Genomic DNA, 22,992 nt, shown 5'->3' with positions numbered 1-22,992 from the left:
AGAAACCGCTCTCGAATGCACCAATACATATCAAGTAGAAATGTGTGAATTCACTGGTGTTAGTAAATTCGTTATGGATTTGTCGAACCGTTTCATTTTTCTTATCAGTTCACAGACAACGGATAATCTAGTTGTGTTCGCTAAATTATATAATTTGAATCCTTTTCTTCATAATAATCAAAATTCAATTTATTCACTATTATCATCTCTCTTTGATCCTATTCTCTACATTGACTTCGATCGATTTATGCCAGGTCGAAACGAATCCTTCTGCTGGGATCGGTTCTAACTAGTTTCGACCGATTACAACTGGCTTCATTGAACAATGACTTCACTGGTTTGGCTCATTGAACAACTAGCAGTTGACAGAAACCAGTAGAATCCAATTTCTACCTACGATTGAACGAAGCTATTGTGGCGCTCATCGTGGATTTGTGGCATCGGCATTCTCTCAACGCTGCTAAAAGCGAATTCTGCATAATTTGTTGGCTCGCCGTGGCTTAAAGTACTTACTCGGAAATTACGGGCTGGTTAAATGTGGTTAGTGGCTGATTTCGATATTGTTTTAAAGTTCGGATTGGATAGTGTTATCTCATATCATGTTTGGTGCTTTTGAGCGGGGGATTTTCAAAGCTGTGAAGTAATCTATTTTTTTTTGTTTTTGGTGATTCACAGAAAGCGAATGGCACAATAGCAGGATGAACAGTGTGTTGAAGATTGTGGTTGAGTTTTTTGTTTAAAGTTACTTTGCCGTAGTGGATTGTTAAAGTTGGAAAGTTACTACAAACAACTAATTTTCTTGTCCGATCGAAAAGCTCATGTTCGGTGTAGGTAATTTTATACTAAGGCCAGCATAAGTAGTTAGCAGAAGTTAGAATTTTCAAGTGCTAATGTGTTCAATGCTTGCCCTTCTGTTGCAGGTGTGTGAACAAGTTGGCATCGGAGCGGTGTCCAGTCGGAAAATAGCGGTGCCACCAGCACAACACCGGTGACCGAAAGGTACGATCATATTTCAAACGAATCTCCTCCCACCAAGCGGATTTCAGCAGGGTGTTTTTACGGTTTTTACCATCATTTTGAATCTCTGTTTACTTGAGACCCTACTGAAATTTCGTAAGCATTTGGTGCGGGTGGGTCGAATGGGAGGGAAAAGTGGGGTGAAAAGGTGAAAACATGCAGTGACATGATTCAGCTTAACCTCACGAAAGGGTCGTTTTGAATTCTTAATTTGGAAATCTTTTTAGCAAGAGCACTATTTCATTAAAAAAAAGACTGCAGAACATAACATTTGTGCTAAATTTTTTTTAAACTCTTTAATTCTGAGACATTCATTCAATGGAAAGTTTCAAACCAAAAGGAATGTGTCCTATCGCAAAAACAAGTTTGAGGGAGTATCGCTGCTCTTTGATGAGATGACACAAAACTACTTCCTTCCTGGTCGAGTGGAAAAGATATCGAGATGGAAAAAGCAAGATAGTGGTGCGAGACACTCATCATCACAGGGTGCCCCAAAATAAATGCATTCGAAAGGAATCTCCGTCATTTTGACAGCTGAACTGGTTCCTCAAGCGAAGCGATTCGCGCGGATGTAAACAAACCCGGGAGAGGAAATTCTTTCTAGGATACAAGACACTACACCACGGATCGGGGGGAAAATTTTGACGAGCCTATACGATAGGTGAATGGATGGATGTTGGGGCAATTTTCCTGTTGGCGAGCGGATACCTGCGAGAGCCGGAACAGCGGCTGAGAGCATCATGCCAAACCGAGATTATTTCGGTGTGTGAGTGTGTAGAGCCGATCCATTTTCCAACAATTGGAACTAGACCAGGAGTGCGAGAAAAATGAAAAACCTTTTGCAGTCGAGTTCTGTCCATTGGCGTTGAGAGTGATACAAGGAGGAAAATTTTTTCTCCTTTCTCGACCTGGTGCTGTAGTGCTGATAAATTTTCCCATCAAGCAGTGGAAAAATTGGTAAAAAGCGATATTCCCTTGACGGATTTGCTCTAGCAACATATTTTGGGTATTATTTAGCGGAAGTAGTGCTTTGTTCCAGTGGAATTTTCATGCCAAAGTACTTTTACGGTACCTTTTTGATGGCTATTCCATAGGGACCATGAAACGATGTGTGTGAATGCAATTTTCGGTGATCAATAAATGAGTTAATAATTTCTTTCGTACATTGTTGAGGGAGGGTAGGAAAATTTGTCATAGAAAAACACCCTCAAGTGTTCTCCTTTTTTCCTTCGACTTCTTTCGGATTGGAAAAACTGTGAAGTCCTGGCACGAGTGCTACTGGTTTGTGATATAATGTGAAAAGTTGCATTTTCCGAATTCAAGTAGTGTGGGAAGGGAAGAACAACTTGCCTCTTGGAAGTAGAGTAGCAACGAAATAAGGCAGGGAACGAAAAAAGATCGATTTCTGCGCTGGCGACCAGTGGCCTGTGTGCTTTGAAGCTTTACTTTCGTGCTCCGCCGTTTGGTCTTTGGTGGCCAGCTATCGGGAAAACTATGCGACTGTGAAACTAGTGTGTGCTGTTAATAGATATATTCAGAATTTGCCATTTCCATAGCCATTTTAATAGATTGATTCGATTCGTTCTGCCAGGCGCCCTCCAAACGGTCCTCTAATCAGCCTTCTCTCCGCAGCTTTTCTTTAGGGGAAAAGGGAAATCACAGAGTAGTTGGAAAAGTTTGCCAGAGAGACGACATTTAGTGGCTGACGTTGATTTTAGTTGCACAGTTTGGATTTGATAAATTAATTTTTCCACCCTTGTAGGGCACCAAAGAAGCAAAAAGGAAAAGATAACGAAAAACGTGAAAACCCCGAAAAGTATCTGTGTCTGTGCCAGAATTCAATGAAAATTATGTAATAAGTTGTTATATTTTCACTCTCTCAACATCTTCTGCAGAGCGGATTTTCCTCACATCGACGTCAACGCTCCGGAACGTGTGGTGTGTGCCCTACTCACATAGAGCAGGAGGAGGAAGAAGAATAGAAAATACTTACCAAGTGCTATTTCGAAATCGTTGGCCAGTGTCCGGGTGCCCTGATGGATCCCATTTGACGACCAAGGGGCCTTTCCGTTGGTGGGCCTTTGAAAATATTTTGGAAGACCACCAGCGGCGCGCGATCTCGCCGGATCCTCTGGACTTCGGAATACTATTAGTCCAAGTGCTTTAACGAGAAGAAAAGAAAAAGACACATTCATAGTGAGAGCGGAAAAACCAGTGAGAACAAGAGCAAACCGTCAGCAGAGGTCCTACATTCAGGATTCACATTCCGGCGATCGAACACGTCGAGAGAGGAAAAACGGTTGCTCGAAAACTCAAAGAAGTGGACCACCATTGTTGAGTGTCGTTTGAAAATCTAAGCTAAAAAAGTTAAAAGAAAACCCGCTCGGAAAATTCAACACACACACACGCATTCGCGCGAAATTCCAAGCTACAGGAGAAAGAACCCAGTGCCAGTTTGGTTAGCGGTGAGCGAAAATTTCCGTTCCAAGTGACGACGAGGAAAAACACAAAAGTGAAAATCCTCGCGCGCCGTTTTTCTGTGTATACTACCTGTCCGTGTTTGTGGATGTATGTTGTAATGGATTAGAAACCCGAAACTTGTCGCGGAAAAGCCAGGCAGGCATAGAAACGGGAAAACGTCGTGTCTCCTCCACACAATAATAACCACAGTGCAGGTCAATGTAAAAACAGGTAAGTGGCCACTTGTTCCCAACATTACCAAAATATTCATAGAAACGACATATGTACATAACCGTAACTGGAAGTTGAAAACTATATCTATTTCATTAAAGAGTTAGGCCATAACTCTGTCACCACATCGACCAAATTATGGAAAATTTTTCCCTCACATTCCGATCGCCTTGGTCCACAAGACGAAGAACAAGACATAGAAGTCGTGAAAAAGCAAGCAAAATGTTGAAGGTTGCCTTTGCTCAAGTGTGTCAATACTGTCGTCTGTCTTCTATCGTCGTCGTCGTTGTCCCCGTTCTCAGTTCCGGTGAACGGCTCTGAATGGGAGCTGTGCTCTTTCTCGGTTCGAATGTCTCTACATATCAACTCCTACAATAACAGTCACCCACCACACGGGTCAGGCTTTTAATGTCCACTTCTGGGAAGATAGATAGTGACCAGCGCGGTTCTATTTACAGTCTTGAATTGTCATATTCTTTTTTCGACTCCTACTTTTGTTTCATTCATTCCATCATGGAAAAATCTTGGAAGAGTAATTTGATGTTCCTCAACTCAACGTTTAGAGGGGAATAAAATTCTCGGTGTCAAAATGGATGGGGTGTGCAAAAATGGTTGGCTCATGAGTTAGACAAAGTTTTGCTTTGAAACGGAAATAGCAGCTTTGACGAATGGAATCAGCACGACAGTTTTATGCATACCTACACTTTATTCAACGCTTAGAGCCAAATCTCATCGAATCTTGAATTATTCGTGTATTTGAGAAATTTTCAGAACACGGTATGTACTACCTTTCTACCTAAGAGTTTCCCATGTAATTTTTGGATCATTTTACTTTTTTTCTGGAAATGGTCTTTTTAGTGTTTATTTTCGAATAAAAAAAATGGTTTAATATAGGTTCCTCATGTTATCCAATGTTTTATTTCTGGTTTCGATTATAGTCGTTTTGACATTTAACATCTTTATGTCATTCGGGACTTATATCAACGATGCAGTTGGCGAACGGTTGATGTCCTTAGAATGAAAAAGTCGGTAAACTTTCAAAGAAATGACGAGGCTCAGATTTGGTTGGATAACGCAAGGCAGTATGTTGTTAGAGTACTGCCCTGAATTTGGCAAAACATACATAATTAGAGCTTTTACTGGACGAAATGGCATAGCCATATGACAGTTCTGCGTAGAAAGAAGGAACTCGCACCCATGTGCATTCATTTTCCACGCAAATATGTCACGCGAAGCATTTTTTTTGCAAACTGCCGCTGGAACCTGAATTTAAGCGATAAATTAGAATATTGTTTAGCTTTAGATTTAGATAGTTTAGATCGCACTTTTTCTCAACTGCACGTTTTTTCTTAATGAAAATTTGCATGGCATATTATAGGATGGTCGAACAATCCATTTGAAACATTTCCAAACGAAATCAGAAAAATTAATTGATGCGGCTACTATGTTAACGATTTAAAAAAAAATAGGTAAGGTTGTAAGTCAGAAAGCATCATCAAATATCAGATACACTGTGTAGAAAGCTTGTTGCCTGACTTCAGAAACAGAATTGGGCTTAATCCACAAAAGGCAGTAAAAAAAGCAAGAAGTTAGGGCATAAAAGGCATGTAGATACATGCCATGCAACATGCATGAATTTTCTTAACTTTACGATATTCCGAATTGTTTTGAGCATCTTCTAACACAGTGTTATTGAAACTTTTTTCATTCACCCTCCCTATCTCGATATTTTAGGCTGATGTCATGCTGAAGCAACTAGCAACGCGACCTACAACGCAACGTTCACACGACTAACCAGCTCTCATTTGATCTCCATGGAAATCGCGCAGACCTGTCATACTGGTCGCTTTGTGTAGCGCGACCAATCTGATGCCAATGTGTTTAGTAGCGCGACTAGTAGGAAATCCAATAGGAACATTGTTTTTTCTCGATTTGAAGCAGTGAATCCGGGTTTTAAGCACAATAGTACGAAGATCTGTCCGAACTTGTGATAATAAACTAAAAACTAACTTAATCGCCGAGAAAATTTTCATGAATTCTTAGTTCCGGAAAAAAAAACAAGGAATTTTGTCGGTTCAAATTTCGGCATTCTTGCAATCCGGGTCGTGATTTGATGAGTTTTTGATGGCTCCGGAAAGAAAGGAGACGATTCAAAGCATCATCAGATGTAGAGAAGTGATGATTTGAAGGGAATTTCAAAGCGACAGGTCGCGCCAGCATGACATATCAATGCAATGCAACGCAATCTTATTGAAACGTTGCGTTGCGTTGCGTTGCTAGTTGTTTCAGCATGACATCAGCCTTAGAGATCACCGCCCCCCTCAGATTATTTTCGAACAGATTTGTATAGAAATACAACAAACATTGGTAGTTCTGGGTCTTTCACTGCCCCCTTGAAGGCTCTCAACGCCCCCCAAGAGGCGGTAGGGTCCACTTTGAAAATCACTGCCTAATATAACCTGCAACTGTAACGAAATGGGGTCTGCCACGTGATAACTGCTTCCAATACGGGTTTGAACCAGAGAAAATCGCTTATCTTGTACAAGAATCATTACTGTAAACTATCCTTGAATGCCTTAAAATATCTCCAAATTTCAACTCCATTGAACATCTTTAGGGGCGGTTTTAGAACAATAAATAAAGGCAATAATAGGCAACTAGAAAAAAAGCTGTTAGGAGGCCTGAGAGTGTACTCCATCTACATTGTCCAGAAACCTAACTTATTTTTTTATATACGGGATTTTCATTCTCTGGGATAATTCATCCCTACAAACATAACTTATAAGGCGTCCCTACGCTTATATACACTCGTGAATACCAAAAGTGGTCATACTTGATGCTTTATTTGAAAGTTATTACTATTTGAAATCTTTATATTATTTATTAGATAGTATTCCTTTTATTTTTGATGAATTTATCTTTTTTTCTCATACGGTTACTTATATTTGTCCCTTGTTGTTTTTTTTTACAGAAAAATTACTGCATGGTTCTCTTAAAGAATTCTATCAGCATGCGCGGTCCTATGGGGGGAGGCTTGATTGGTGTGATCACCCCCCCTAAGCTGGAAAACCCCGTTAAAAATCTACGAACACGCTCGATTGGATTTGAATTTGATTTTAAATCCGTTTATTTGGAAGGGTGCCATGCGCTATTCCGTTTAAGCACCATTCCACGCTCCTTCTTCATAAAAATTTAGAACTTTTCCTAGTCGGTATACCATTAAATTTTCAAAATTTTGCACTCCGTAATAATTATTTCTCAATCAAATTGCGGGAATATTTTCATTGGGATGATAAGTTTTCCAAGAGGTACTTCAAGCTTCAGAAGCGTAGGACTTATTTAGTGGTAATCCTCCTAAACCCAAATTTTCGCTAAAAAATGGACAGCAGTTTAGTCTTATGATTACATACCACCTTAGTTCTTGGAATAATTTTATAGTTTAAGAACAAATTTTTTCTCCAAAAATTGCATAACCACATAAGCCAAATAACTGAGTTTCAGTACTTTTTCGGTTGCAACTATTTAACCTCTTTGTTGATTTCTTGTTCTTTTTTCCAAACCACGCCTTCGGACGTGTTTTATAAATATGTCTTCTTTTCTGCTGCATCATTTTATTTTTTCGAAAAGGAAACCAGAATGGTGGGAAGTTATAGACCTAACTGTCAATAGCCATTTCAGATCGAAAAACACATGGAACAAGAATTTCTGACGCGACCAAATTGATAATTTTTCAAAAAATAGATCCATTTCCAGTTTTTTCATGTACAAGTTTTATTAAATGTAGCTTTCTTTAAATGTTTAAGTCACCGTTGTTGTTATCTTCTCGTTTTTGGATTGATTTTTTTCGGTGATTCAATGAATTAACTGCCGTGTAGTTTACGTTTCGGTTTACTTATTTTATTTCAACCATCTTCAGAACTAATTTTATAAAAAATAAACGGAAAAAAAATGTTTTAATTAATTAATATAAACTTTCTCATCTTTCCTATCTACTATCTTTCGCTTACACTAATAGCTTTTTTACACCCGCTGGGGCGGTCACATTGATTTTTTCTAGTCACTGTTGATGCTGCTGCTGCTGCGGCTAGCTGTCGACTGAATGTGTTCCGTTTTGCGATGTAGTTTCATTTCCTCTTTTTCCCGCAGCTTTTTTCACAGTCCGTTGTACACGCTCGAGATGCCTTTTGTGTCCTGTTGGATGTTAACTGTATTTTTTATAAAATTAGTTCTGAAGATGGTTGAAATAAAATAAGTAAACCGAAACGTAAACTACACGGCAGTTAATTCATTGAATCACCGAAAAAAATCAATCCAAAAACGAGAAGATAAATGTAGCTTTTGACAACTGCTTGTCAAACAGTTGCCATTAGTATGGATTGTTGGATTAACATGTTTTAAATCATTCAGCGCAAAAGTAAATTAAAATAAGTATTGGCTTGGGTTTAATGCCGATTATTGAAAACCCCGTTTAAAAGCAGGTTTAAGAAGGGTAAGGAATTTCAATTTTTTTTTCATTAAGTAACAAATTGAACACAAACATGTATAACAAAGAGAGGAAACAATTTTTTTTGCTATTGCAATTCCGCCGAGTGGCCAGTGAACCGGGAAAACCCGGAAATTTCAGAATTTCAGAAAGCTTATAAATAATAAGATTCAACGCAATCAGTAGTTTGAGGTCAGCATCAGAAACTATAATAAAAATTCTAACTCTGAAATCAAATTCAAAATTAATTTCTGATTTATGGACCAGTAATTTAATACCAAATTCATCGTTCATGATTGTAATTTAAAATTTCAGAATTTGTGCTAACACTGCGAAGCACGTTTCGGCGCATTGTGAAGGTACACTGCATCACCAGAAAGGATGTTACACGAATTCCACGAATCGTATTTTCACTTTTTCCTTACCGATCGTCGTAACCGTTTTACAGTCTTCCAAATCCTTTCGGAATGAAAACTCCCACACTTCCGAACCAGACCAACCCACCAACCACCAAAAGCCACCCATTCCAATCCACTAAAACCCAAGAGCATCGTCGTATGGCTTGACTCGATTCAGGGCAAAATGGAACGCGGCACACATTGTGCAGATTTTACATAATTATTGAAAAATCGATTTTTCCCTGGTCGCGTTCCTCGCCTGACATCCATCGTCGCTAGTTCGTTTGTTCGTTCTGTTTCCAGTTTTAGTTAGTTGAACTCGACTTTGGTCCTCAGTATTGGATAGTCGGTCTTTGGTTTGAAATGCTAGGACCTCGTTCGTCGATATTAGGTACACACGACACGACGACGGATGAGGCTGCTGAGAACCTTCCACAACTTGCGGCGATGCCTGGAAACGTTCGGTGCTCTCGCGATTCTCAGCGGCAGGGCAATTTGGTCGATTCCGGTTCTCACGTGTTCTCGTGTTGTTTTTATTTTTGGTTGATACTCTGTGATGGTTTGTAGTAAAGGTTTAGTTTTTGTAGTTTTTCAATTTTTTTAAATTTTTGTTCTTCTGTTGACTTTGCAGAAGAAGCATTGCTGAACCGTAGAGTATAGTAAAAGGGCGGTCAATCAGCAGTTTTTAAAAAGGCATATACTATCCTAACGGGTTAAGAGAACTTACCTGGTATGAAGGAGTTTTCACGTTAATTTCTCCGAATGTTGTTATTTTTTCATAGTATTGTAGACAGAGCAATAGAAAAATATCATCTAGAATTTACCTTGGCTCCATTTCAACAGATAACAAAAAAGAATCTCTAAAGGCTAGAAATGAGTCTTGAAAGAATGGATGCTTTATATGAGCGAGGATATTTTATCTTGAGATTTTTTATCTACTCCATCGTCCTCCAAACCAGCTCACGTTAGATTTATCAGTATAAGGTCAACTTTCAAACGAAGAATGGAGATGAACACATTCTGGTGAAAAGATACCAACAATGTAGCCTATGTACATATGTTGGAATATATGTAAATGTTATTCGAGTGTAACATGGTCATTTGCTTATCAAGAATGAATTTCTTTTCCTTTTTTTATAATTTATGCACAAACTTATTAGTTTTTAGGAGGTGCCAGGATATAATACTTCGATACAATTTCATGTAAAATTTGGATTTTATTATTTTAAGTTATTGTGAATCCAAATTCACTGATATGGTCACCTCGAATATGCCAAGTGTAGGTTTCTCTGAAAACTTCATGATGTCTCATTTAGCCAATATTTAAACACTCATGGGTAATCATGATTGATGCTGCATAAGAAATTTAGTCAGTGCGTGAAAAGGTATGATAAATCGACACATTTTGTCCATTCTTTCAATGAATACATACTAAAAGTTTATAAAATATTATTTAAACAAGTTTTTAGCCAAGTCTTGAGCATTGAACATAAACAGTCACACAAAAACATCCCTTACGGGTCGGTTGAACCCTGACACCGTGTGTGGTTCGGTAGATAACACCCACTTAGGTATTTGACAAGCAATGTTCCAAAATTGTTTCAGTCGCGAAAACTAATGCATGTGGGACATAAATCAATAACGCAACGGCAGATTACATCATGCTTCACTCTGATGTGTGCATAGAAAGCAAACGCCATGAAAGCTTACGTTATCCAAAATTTAACCTGTCGCAAAAAAAAAGTTTACCTTTGATAAATCACTGAGCGTTTTCGCAACTGTTGGTTCAACAACTTTGAGGCCAACCTTATCCATGTTTGTCTTTTATCAGTTTGTTGATAAGTTTCAATTGATGGTTTTCGTTTGATTTGCTATCGGTTTTTATTATGCCGCCACGTTCAGGTGATAAGATTTTATAATCCCGAATAATAATTTTTAATTCACTTGAAGCCATCATATGGTGGTTGTGGTATTTTTCTATTCATTCGCTCTCGCCTTTGAATAAAAAAAAAATCATGTGATAGATAATTCGCAACTCGTTGGCATGAGCCCAATAAATGATAAATTAGCAAAATATATCGCGAAATGTGATCGAAAAGTTCACGGTCTCCAAAAGCCATGTTCCGAGGATAGATCGCGAATGAGATAGCCACGATGCTAGATTTTGCCGACGAAACCCCATCATCCGGAACACTACTTAACTGCTTGCTGGAGAGCTTGGCACGAATGCAAAACCAACATTATTGGCAAAACATACTGCACACACCACTCGATTGAGAGATAAACACAGCAGCAGAAGCACGAAATACTATAAACACGAGCTGATTTATAATTGACCGCTCCAAAGCTGCTGTTATTTGGTGGTGATGATTTTTTCGGCCAATAATGGATCAAGAATTAGTACAGTAGTGGTTTGGAGTTGATTTTTTTGGGTTATAATCCTCTACAGGACGGATAAGTTTTTTTTTTATTGCAAAACAATTCAAGACTACGACTAAACGATGTATCGAAATCAAACCACTTTTATTAGTTGTTATTTAGATTTTGATCGGTTCAAGGATCTTTTAAATGTATCCACCAAACTTTGGTTTTTTAAATGTCCGTCCAGCTTCCCCATCCATGTGGCATCAATGACTTATTGTATAAAGTGCCATGTCTCGTTGACTCGGTGACCACTTTCCTTTTATGGTATAACATGCGTGTGTACAAGCACCTGACCTCGCCGACATTGGCGATTAATTCCCAGTTTGGTAGTGTAGTGAGGTATACAAGAAAGATCACAAACAAAACAACAACAAAAACACACCTTCTGGGAACGTTGGAGTTGCCGCTTACCATCGCCATCATAATGAAGTAATTGTTCTCGTTTTACAACATCTGCCCGGTAATGTTAAAATTGTGGCGATAAAAGCATTAACAAAAGATTCGCGTTGTCAGGCTTTCCGCTGGGAAAAGTAAGGCCTTCAAAGCAGAACAATTCTTCGGTGTGGGTTTTTGTTTGTATCTTTCATACAGCGCCGTAGGCGTCCCCTCATTGAAAGGTTTAAGATATTTATGAGCAAAAGCAATTGTGTTGATCAAAAATAGTTGTTGGTAACCGCTTTCGAGAAAAGATACTGCAATTCTTCCGATGTAAATTTTGAAAAAGTGATCTGATTGAAATGATACTTTTTCAATTTTAAGCAAAAGATATGAGGTTTAAGGATAGTATATTCCAATTTTTTTTAATCCGGAATAAAGTTTTAGGAAGCAGATAAAAGCATTCAAATCCTCCATAAAATTTGTAAACAATTAAAAAGTGTTGAAAGATTATCACCGCGAGTTTTAATTGTTTTAATTGAATGATTAATGGCATTTCGGTGAACATTCTAATAGGAAGAATATCAAATGAAAGTAATGAAAATTATAGACGGATAGATTAGATTAGGAAGCATGAAAGGTGTTGAAAATGAGCTGAGAGCGTGATTTGAGAAAACTTCTTACCGCACAAGACCATTTGTCCCGCACCGTATCATTGTCTAGAAGAAGCAAAGTCGATAGGCTGACTTTGCATTGATCTATATAATGATACTTGGATGGATCAAAGCACGTGTTTTTCGTACCCCGATCGGACAAAAGGAAATGTACGACGGTTTACTCAAAATGCGTGAAACAATAAAGTAGTAGCGCTGCCGTGCAAACAACGAAAACCCGAAAACAGCTCACACATCGATCGAACCAGCACTCGCAATAGAAACTTCATCTGAGCCGGCCGTCTTTCATTTCAACAGGTTATGAGCCCAGATACGTCTGGAAGTGTAACCGGTTAGCAAGTGTGGTAACTTCCAGCGCGGAGGAGTCCACCAACTAGAGGAGCCATCCGGTGGAAGGGGACGAGCCAAAGTAGTGGCACTAGCGCAGAGGATCGTCAGCAAAGAGGGCACGATATGCTGCATTGTCCATATCGATTGCGAATTGAAAAATATTTTCAGTCAGAAGTGCAAAATTGACACTCTATTTGCCTATTGACGATCGCTGATGGAACTAGTAATCGCTAGTGTAGAGTGTAGCTATGTAAGGACCTTACTGAAGTAGTAAATAAAGAATTACTTCTATTCCACCACTGAAACCTGCTTTGAATCTTTCATTTTAACAGGTCATGGGCCCACATACGTCTGGAAGTCACCAACCAGAGGAACCATCCGGTGGAAGGTGACCAGCCAAAGTAGTGGCACTAGCGCAGAGGATCGTCAGTTGTTTAGATTTTCAGCCTCACCTCATTACCGACTACTGCGGATCGAGTTTGAGAGGAAATGCTCATAGTACATCTTGCGATATTCAGCTGCAGGGTTGTCAACATTTTCTTTCAAAAATCAGGGAACTGGTGAAATAAAAATCAGGCAAAATCTGGCTACGTAAGTAGCGGAAATTCCGCTCAAAGTGATGACCTTTTTTTTTTGGTCATCACTCCATATTTTAACTGCAATATGTGTTGTGAGCCTACTTGGTTGAATAATTCTACTGAATGAAAGCAATCGAAAGATTCCCTTTAATTCCTTTTTTTAAATAAGAATTCATTGAAAATGTGGCTTGCTTTGATTCAGCCACATTTTAACTTTTTAACTTCAGCAATGCTCCTAATTTAGTTCCTTACTACCTATTTTATTTTGAAAATTTCCCTGATTTTTCCATGTTCATCACATTCGCAAAAATCAGGCAAAATCAGGGAAATTTTCAAAAATCAGGGAAATTCAATGGCTTTTCAGGTTGTCAGGCAGAGCCTCGAAAAATCAGGCACATTCGCATCTCTGTTCAGCTGCATTGCGGTTAGCATGCATCTAATTATTTACAATGGCTGGAAGAAGTTGTTGGTATGGCGGAAAAGCTCGACAATCGCCGATGCTATTCAACATTCTTAATCTGCGAATTGGAGGGAGGTCTTGTATCCCACGATTGGGCAATTCGCCTATTAACGATCGCTGATGGAACTAGCAATCGCTAGTGTAGAGTGTAGCTACGTTTATAAGGATCTTACTGGAAGTAGTAGAACAGTATTTATACAGTATGTTTAACAAAAAGAAATGAAACAAGATTTTTTTTAATCGATTCGAGATCTGAGAACACCTTTTTTGGTGCCACTGAAAAAAGTTACCCGCTTTTTAATTCCAAATAATGTCAAAATTACATTTTAGTCCGAATTAGGATTAAGGATAACTCCAATCAAACGTATAAGCTTCAATACGTGAAGTGTACGTGTACGCTGTGTATGAAATGCGATACACTTCAATCTGACAGACAAAATTACTTCTGAAAACTCAAGCTTTCATCCAATTGCTACTAAATCTTAAGCAATAGGAGCTCGTTTCAAAATCATTGATTAATTTTATTTCACCTGTATAACCGAATGTTCGAACCTTGACCTTAATTCCATCCATAAGATTTTGCACGACATCCGAATCGATCTTTTTCAGTGTATTAATCCATGCCCTCTCAATTACAACTTTAGGGTTTTTAGAAGGCAGAAAATCGACTCCGTGCGCCTCGTATCCATTTTCCACCTCTTTGGAATAGTGACAGGATGCCAAATCCGGCAAGAAGAGCATCGGACCATCGTGGCCCTTGGGGAAAGGAGGAAGCCGTGGAGGCACTCTTTCAGATACAAACGAAACGATGTGTTCCGCTTTCCGTACGTGCTAAATGGCTTGTCAAATTAGAAACTTCTTGACTAATTCCAAAACCTTCTGCGTCCTGTGATTCTCGGGAACATTGTTCTAACGGTAGGTTCAATGTAACTGACAGGTTTCCAGGAATTTGCTTAAAATCTGCCTCGATATAAGGCATTTCCCCACTTGTCAAACGAACAGCTGATTTCTCATGTTTACATTTTCTAGGCATATCGTGGTAGGGTAAACATAACAACAACATTACGCAAGTTCAATGACCAGATATTAACGAAATAAAATGGGCAATACAATTGTAGTGATTTTGCAAGCGCACCTTGGTGAGGAGAATATAAACTCTTTATTAAATTAATTTAAATTTATAACAAGTTAAGACATGAAGGTATGTTAATGATTTTAATTAAAAAAGTTTTTCAGAGAAAGCATTGAACTGTGCTTATCATCAAAGATCAAAATGGCGACCACTTGGTGTTTACATTTTTCAAAACAAAAACAAAACATTACCCTACCACAATCTGTCTCAGGAAATACTCTATACATTTAGTCGAAAATTGACCGTACACCCATGCGCTTTGTGCGTGCGTCTTAATTTTGCACTTCCATAATCGTTTACTGCTATGATATAAATCTGTGATCAGGATAAGGAGTTATGCAAGATGAATTCAAGTAGGCGTTACCTTGTAAGGACGTCAAAATTTTCGCTCCGTTAAAAATAGATTAAAGATTAAAAGAAAATCGAATCCAGCTGATTGTAACTACAAAGTATTACAACATTATTGTGAAGTGCGCTGTAACTCGTGAAAAAATCTTGTGAATATTTCATACACCGGAAAGATGTTCGAAGAGGTTTTTTTTTATTCAGAAGTTCCGTTGCTAAAGTTCCCAATACCAAAACGCATCATCCCTGCCCTTGAAAACTAAAACGCACGGATCTAGCTCAGTGAAAAATGTATCCTCTTGCTGAAAACATATTTGGTGAGATCCAACCTTTTTACAGATTTATACTTTTACATTGCATTATTTTTATAAGAACCTATATGAATCGTTTAGTAGGAAATTCAACACTTTATTCCTTCCCTTGTTCCGATATCTTTTGCGGTATTTACCACATGGTTGGCCCGGCCGTAGTGATTTCTGCAATGCATATTTATAAAACTTGCTTCAGAAAGAATAGTAACAAGAACAATTGCCTGTATTTCAGTTATTTATTATTGAATTCAAGATCTTTTTTTATACAAATGTAGCCTTTTCGTCACACTTTAAAGTAAAAATACGGATAAAATTATTCGTCACGGTTCCGAAGGAAAGCTCGAATTTTTCCTGTAACTCGGCTCATTAGGCGGCGCAGATCGTTTTAGCTATCTTATTCCACCAGGTCTCCATCTGATTGATGTTTTGGCAACCTTTCTCTTTGCCTTGAGTCTTTTCTCTTCATGTTTGCCCAGTATTTCTCAATAGGGCGGAACTGGGGGCAGTTGGGTGGGTTAAGGTTTTTAGGAACAAACTGGACCAATTTATCTGCATACCATTCTTGAACGACTTTGGCAGCCAAAACATTACGGGATGGTCGTGAGATCGAATGAACGGCAAAATTTGTTTTGGGAGACACTCTTTTTGGTATAGTTCCGATGTTATTGTCTTATTTGTAACGAAACTTTCGTTTTGTTTGCCACAGCTGCAAATGCCCTGCCAAATCATAAATGTTCGTGTAAATTTGTCGGCAAAAACAAATTTAAATTTGGCTGGAATATTCCCCTGAGCCGTTGCCAAGTAAAACTTTTGAACTGGGATTTTCCCGAAATCAGCCTTGACATAGGTTTCTCGTCCATCAGAAGACACCCGTCGAACTTGGTCAGCACCTAGTCGTATAGCTTCCGAGCACGGATTTTGGCCACACTAAATATTCTGTTTTATGGTCCGATTTGGCTGTTTGCTAAATCGAACGATTTGATTCCTTCCCAGAGTCGAATTCTCCTCACGGTACTAAGGGCAGCACCGAATTTTCTGGTCAAATTACGGTCAGTCAGGTTGAAATTCCTCTTAATCGTCTTCTAAATCTAACTACTCAATTTCCGGTCGACAGTTCCACTTCGACGATTGGTTTGAGGCTTCTGAATCGTCATCAATGTTTCCTTATACCGTTTGATAACGCGCCGTACGGTTTTTCTGGGAAATTTCAGCTGTTTAGCTAGCCTAGATGCAGACCACAATGGATTTTCCAAATAACTGTGCAAAATTTTTCCCCTTCTTTCGGCTTCCATGATGATTGTTTTCAAAGTATAGTCGATTTGCGGAATGTCAAAAATCCATACGTGAAGCTGACAAAATTCCCGACACCTAGGAGCCAAAAACTTCCAAATTTTTCCACTAGAAGCGTCACAATATGAGCAAAAGTTTGTTCCAATTCTAATTGATGTAAGCTCTACTGAGCGCTTTGAAAAGTACAGCAAAGCACGACAAATCTGATGCCGAGATGTATTGTAGCGCGACAAGTTTGAATTCCAATTTGAATTTTTTTCTCGTTTTGAATCAGTAATTTCGGTTTTTAGGCACAGTATTTAGAAGATCCGAACGAATTTGTGATAATAACCTAAAAAAATATCTTAATTGGTGAGAGAATTCTCATGAATTCTTGTTCAGAAATTTTTTCGGTTGTAATTTTTGGCATTCTTGAAATCCGGACCATGATCTGATGAGCTCTTAATAGCTCCCGAAAAAAAGGAGAAGATTCTAAGCATTAGCAGATTAAGAAAAGTAGTGATTCGTAGTGAAATTCAACGCGCCAGTATGTCATACCAATGCATTGAAATGCTTTGCTTTGCTTTCTTATTGGAACGCAGGAAGCAAAGCAATGCTTTGTCGCTTGAACATGCCGTCAACCTAATCGGACTAAAACTAAACCCACTGAGCCAAGGTCATTAGTCCTTCGAGGCCTTATTAAAGACATTTTAATGAATAAAATTATCTTAAAAATATACTTTGTTTTCTTGTAGTTTTGAGTGAAAGAAGCCCAAAAGGTCGGCCAATCGGTCATTAGCCCGAAGTTTTTTGATAATGCCGAAGGTTGTCTAACATTAAGCCGAATAAACGTTTAATAGATGTTAGGTCAAAGACAAATCCTAACTGAACAAAGGATATTATTTTCCTTCATCCTTTTTCACCTGTTCTGAAAAAAATCCCGTGAATGCATTTTCAGATTCGAAGTGTTACAATTTTTATCTCAGCTGTATTGAAATAAGACTGCTAACCTTGGCTAATTATAATTTAATAAGTGTTTTTTTTGTTTGTATTTCGATCTTTTGTCATATACATATCTACAACCTTCAACAGTTCCGTCATTCTCTAATCACCATTTCGGTGAGAATTGGAATGACGGTTTAACCTTTCAAAGGCCAATCGCGGGAGGAATTGATTTGCTTGAACGAGTTCAACTGCCGCGCGTTGATTTCTAATGCTGTGATTGTCGAGGAGAGCGCCGTTCATCGTTGCTTGGAGTTTTATTTTTTCTCTGTTTTAGCTGTTGCGGTTAGTCGATCGGTTCACCTGTTTCTGGCCGACGATGGACGAAGAACTGTGTACGTAGGAGCTTAACAACTCAACCAAACCAAACCTAACCTAACCGATTCCGTGTAGCCTTGACCAGACGCCGTGGAGCGATATTATTTATCGCTGCTGCTTTTATAGTTTTCCGTCGCTTCCTAAAACTGGCTAACATCGGTGTTCAGCACACAAAAGTATATAAATTTTGCTCGGTGAAATTAGTACGCGATGACGTCAGCCGTGAACTCCCCCGAAATGTCGGTGGTGACTACCTACTACTATTGTTTCTTCCCTTGTTGCGTGCCGATTTGGAGGCTGATGTGGGGAAAGGGGCCACTCAAAGCACATCTGAAGGAAAAACCAATATGAAATTGGAACTATCGTAAAAAGCCATTTAGGAAAATTAATAGAGCTATTACTGTACTCTTCTGACGAGCTCGGGAAAATGCACTGCGAGGAGGCCAGCCAAAAGGCAAACCATCGTCATCGCACCGGGAGAGAATGGCGAGTTTTCCACAATAATCCATACATATCACTTGAGCCAAAATCGCCAATGATCAGCAACAGCAGCAACTCGAGGGGCACTCCACTCAACCAGCACAGCAGAACACAGAACAACCCTCCACAACCACACCAGGAATCACGTGGACGAATCGGGCCAAATGTCTACTTACTTATATGTTACAGGGAATAGAGACCTGTGCCGCCTCCTGGGGCCGAGGACGAGAGCGATTGGGAAGCAAAGGTGCGCGCGGCCGGCAACAAACGGAGTCTCGGATACATGAGAGCTATTTTTAAAATCGACCGAGTTCTTACTGCTTGCTTCTGTCCGCCAAATGCCGGCCTATGCAAGGAAAAAGTACACCAAACCGACCAACGAACGAAACGGACGATTCTACGCGAACTGTATGGGGTCTGCAAGAGTGATCCAAACAGAGAGCAAAACCGCTCGAAACAGCACCAGAAACAACCACAACAACAACAACAACTTATTTTCATCTCTGAACGATGGTCCTAACAGCATCAGTAGGAGAAGAAGCTCTGATGCTAAACGATGAGGAGGCTGACTGATCAGGAGAATGATGATGATGATGCTGTTGCTGATGAATGAAGATGATGACGGGGGAATCCTGCCTGTGAATGCCCATCGGTCTGCACTTCGACAGATAAGTGAACTGGGCCCCCGGTTGAAATATGTTTCCAGAATAATGAAAATCCGATCCTTGTTTCGTTTTGTTGTGAAGACAAACTATAAATATCTATACACATACATCAGCGGTGCACAGAGCGCTTGTTTAGAATCGAAAACTGGTTCGTTCGGATTCCTGGGGTGAATATTTCTTTACATTTGACTCAAATTAGTCAGTACGTGTAGATATTTTGACATTGACCGAACATCTACTATTAATCTTCGGATCTGACGGACTTGGTCCAAAGCTTATAATTGTTTGCCAAACTGTTTCTTATTGTGATTTGAAATAGGTAAAATAGGTGGAAATAACTTAATCAGAAACCTATCAAGACAGTAGTACCAAATGATGATAATGTAGCCAGAAAATGAGGATGTATTAGTTAAAATCTATTGGTCGTTTCTCGATCTATATGGGACATGAGGGTCCCCGGCAGTGTTTTTCCTACTTTGTGGCGGGAAACAAGAGAAGAATCCATAAAACGTATTTATATTTTATCGTTTTCTCGTTATTACTGTCTGTGACCATCTGGTTCTCGTGTAGTGGGACCGGATCGACCGAGATTTCTCAGTCTAACATACTTGTGCAGATTTGTCGAACGCGCAAACATTACGAACGACGATGTTCGGCGAGATGTTCTTCGTCCGACTCGGGGGAACATTTTAAAACTTTTCAAAACAGTTTAAAATGGCTTTGCTCTGTCTACTAGAGCAACGACTTATAGATGACTAATGTACAATTTATTTTTAGATAAAATTGTTATATTGTTCAAAAGGAAAATAAATCCAGCATTATTACACTTTAGCGAAATAATCATTAATTTGAAAAATTTGTGCACTTCTTTTGACAAAACTGTAGAATATTACCAAACTTGCAAATCAACTATCAATTTATCGAGGTGATCTTGATGTTAGCTATTGACTTTTCTTATAATTATAGAATTCAATTTTTTAATGCTTTGTACCTCTTAAACGAAAATGAAAAAAATCTTCCAAAATCAGTTTTTTGAACATACACACCAAAAACGCTCATCGGTTTCCTGCTTTAAAAATACTCCTATAATTTTCAATTGATCAAGGATGTGTGGTACTGTCATGGTCCATTTACTTGGTTGGCTCTACCTGGACGTTGTTCGTACTTCTTACCTTTGTTTGAAAAAGAAAGATTTTGATGCTGTTTGAGTGCTGCCATACTCAAGCTATAAAGCATTGCTTTGGCTTGCTTCCTCTCATGCGACATACAGGGTTTGTCCGGAAAGTAATAGATCTGAATGTTTTCCGCCACGACTGTACTTCGGAGCCTGCGCGCGCCGACTGGATAAGGGGTATAGGGCGTTCCTAGCTATCGAACGAGTGGCAGTTCGGTTGTCTCCTAGCAACGGGAGAATCAGGAGAGCCATTTTCGCGCGACGTGTTTCTGTAAGTGGTGCAAGCTGAAAATGCAGCGGTCGTTAGACCAGAGGTACGCGATTTAATTCCCTGTGAAACTTGGAGACGTCTGAAATGATCAAGCAGGCTTACCCAGATGTTGCTTTAGCAAGAAATGGTTTGTTGCACCGCCTTTTTGGAGGGCCAGGAAGGACTGGAAGACTTTTGACACATTGTCGGTGTTTGTCGAAGTCGAAGGGGGGCTCAAAAAATTTTTTTTCTCTTTATTATAGAGACTTTCAGCCTCGGGCTGCTTCGTCTCTTGGCTCAAAATCAAAATAGGTACCTTTTTTGATCGAAATTCTCCAGTGTGCAATGGAACAGAGAAGCAATGCTTTGTCGCTTGAGCATGTCATCTACCTTTTTGCTTGCCCTAATTCTGGGGTCTATTAAAGTTAAAGATTTTTCGGCCCGCTGACAGTGAGAAATCGCTGGTCATCAGCCAAAACAAAATTTTTGAGTAAGCCATTTTATATTATTTTTCGTTTTTACTATATGATGCTTCAAGTGCCTTATTCTTGTTTTTTTCTCGGAATATCATAAAACTTGATTTTTCTATGATTTTTGAAAGTTTGGTAAGTCGAAGTTTTTTGGTTTTTTTATTAACGTGCACTATTTTGAAACCCTCTTTAGCTACAAAGAGGGTTGCTAGCGAACCGGAAAAACCGGGAATACCTGGAAAAACTTTTAAATTTCATCGCGACACCGGAAAACCGGGAATTTCGGCACCTCACCGGGAATATTGTCATGTTTGAAATTGTTTCGAGAAATTTCTAAAATATTTTCAAAATTATTTCTAAGATAAGTTAACCACCGTTAATAAATTTTTGTAAATTTATTTGTCGGCATATCGGTGAAATGTATATTCTTAAAGAAAGAATATTAGAAATGAAAATTGATAAAGATGGATAGATAAGTGAGGAGAAAATTTACAGATGTTGAAAAGAGCGAAAGAGCATTTTTGCGAGGAAAACTTATTTATTAACGTACACCATACTTTACCCCGCAACATTTCATTATTTAGGAGAAGTAGGACCGGGATAGAGGTGGCACTACCTTAACCTATACAATGAAATCTGGTTGGTCCGAAGTCTACATTTTCTCCTCACTTCTCTATCCATCTTTATCAATTTTCATTTCTGATATTCTTTCTTCAAGAATATATATTTCACCGATATGCCGAAAAATAAATTAACTAAAATTATTTCAAAATTTAAGAGTAGTTTTTGACAGTCTCGGTATAGATTTATCTCGTAAACGCTTATTTTATTTCATTAAGGCTGGAACAAATATCAATATCTACTTTTGTAACCCCTCCCCCCCCCCCCCTTCGAAATTTACAAAATCCCGAAGGGGGGAATAAATAAAGTTTGAAGTATTTTAGGTAAATTTCAAATAAAAATTCAAATATCCGAAAGATTACAAGCCGCAGAAGAAAATTTTGGAAGATGGAAGTTAATTCACATTTTGTATTCTTTGATTTTATTGAATTTTTCGATAAAAAAAATACATGATTTATATGTTTTATGCAATAATATAATATGCAATTTGGTTGCATACAAGCTTTCGTGCAGTTTATTGCAATTTATTTGTTTTTCGCATTATTTTTTATTGTCCCCCCTCCCCCTCGCGATGTTCCAACTCCGAGTGACAAAAGAAGGATTTGAAATTTGTTCCGGCCTAAAGAAGTTATGGAACAACGAAAAAAAGTGGCCCATGATTCCCCACTCTCCCATACTTGATATGTGGATTTTTGATTGAAATATTTTTTCAGACTTAGTTCATTGATACTTAACCATAAGTTTTATCACTTTCTGATAATTTTTATCAAATTGTTTTTGGTTAAAATGTGAGGGAGACGAGAAGTTTGGCTTCTACGATTTTATTTTGGAAAAGTCATTTTCTCGCCCGTCGCCACTTCTCGCTTGTTTTCATTGAATAACCGCAAGTCAAAATAAGACAAAAATAATCTGGTTGGATAGGGAATTAAATAATCTTCAGGAATATGTTTTTGGCTTTCTTACAGAAAGGCATAGCGAAAGGTCAGTTGGGAATATCATTAATTAGGGGTCCAAGACCCCACTTTATATATACCAATCGACTCAGCTCGACGAGTTACGATGATGTCCGTGAATTTGTATGGGGGCATCCATTAATTACGTAACGCTCCTAGGGGGGGGGGGAGGGAGTAAGCTTGAGCGTTACGAATTGTGACATAGGGGAGGGGGGGAGGTATGCTCATCGTTACGTAACGATTTTTTCCTTAAAAATTTTAGTTTAATCGCAGCTATTATGATGTCCGCAATTTTTGCTGAATGATAAGCCCACCAGAATCAGCTTAAAATTTGTAAGCTTCAACATGATTAAACTGGTTTGTAACCTTCCCTTTTTAATGATTCTGAGATAGACTCCTTAAACTGTGTATTGGATATCCAAGATATAGTCGCTAGAAAACCGAATATTGGATATGTACATTTACCCCCAAGAACTCTATTCAACCTTAAGACGGAAATTTCACTATTTTTTCTCAATAAATTTTAAAAATACAATTTTAATTATTCCGACAAATATTGCTTAGTGAAGTAT

At 38.6% G+C, this 22,992-nt stretch overlaps 1 protein-coding gene across 19 annotated transcripts in view; it reads left to right on the top strand.

Annotated features, from left to right (window-relative positions):
* The first annotated feature begins 425 nt into the window (after positions 1 to 425).
* Positions 426 to 22,992, top strand: part of LOC129745656 (plasma membrane calcium-transporting ATPase 1-like) — a 150,458-nt gene continuing 127,891 nt past the window's right edge. For 9 of the 19 annotated variants that reach the window (XR_008737163.1, XM_055738913.1, XM_055738910.1 and 6 more), the window contains exons 1-4: positions 426 to 540; positions 676 to 831; positions 921 to 999; positions 2,913 to 3,708. The gene's annotated coding sequence lies outside the window, so the exon portion shown is untranslated. Of the gene's footprint in view, positions 541 to 675; positions 832 to 920; positions 1,000 to 1,820; positions 1,975 to 2,779; positions 3,709 to 22,992 lie in introns of those variants that run through there. The other 10 variants (XM_055738884.1, XM_055738885.1, XM_055738887.1 and 7 more) reach the window with 10 other exon arrangements.

Source organism: Uranotaenia lowii, chromosome 2 (genome assembly GCF_029784155.1).
Source record: "Uranotaenia lowii strain MFRU-FL chromosome 2, ASM2978415v1, whole genome shotgun sequence".
NCBI classification, from domain to species: Eukaryota; Metazoa; Arthropoda; class Insecta; order Diptera; family Culicidae; genus Uranotaenia; species Uranotaenia lowii.
This window is presented reverse-complemented; position numbering and strand designations above follow the sequence as displayed.